Source organism: Panthera uncia, chromosome A2 (genome assembly GCF_023721935.1).
Source record: "Panthera uncia isolate 11264 chromosome A2, Puncia_PCG_1.0, whole genome shotgun sequence".
NCBI classification, from domain to species: domain Eukaryota; kingdom Metazoa; phylum Chordata; class Mammalia; order Carnivora; family Felidae; genus Panthera; species Panthera uncia.
In genome coordinates, this window is record NC_064816.1 from 94,392,482 (window position 1) to 94,392,957 (window position 476).

The window sequence follows — 476 nt, forward strand, 5'->3', positions numbered from 1 at the left end:
ACTCCTGAAGGGCAGGTCGGCAGGTTCCAGGCCCCGCCCCCTGGCTGGTGCCCGCCCCGCCCGCCTCAAGTGCGCTGCCTGTGCGCGTGGCCCAGGTCCAGGTCTGGGTCTCGCAGCCCCGCCACGCCCTGCCGCGCTGGTTTCACGGTCGTCTCCAAGGGCGAGGTCCAAGGAGACCTTTACTCGCGGGATTCCCTCTTGTCTTCAAGGCTGCACGTGCAGGAGGGAGTCTGGGGTGCATCTTCGGCAAGAACACACCCTTCGGCGGGACGATAGAGGGAGTTTGCTGCTAAAAGCAGCGGAATTCTCCCTCAGCAACTCGAACGGACTGAAGGGTCGGGGCAAGGCGGGGGAACTGAGTTCACAGCCGAAACTTCGCGTTTCGGAAAGTCAAGATGAGCCGGAGAATTGATCCCGAGACACTGGACGGAGCGATACGCGAAGATACCGAAGCGATGAGCTTTAACTCACCCTTC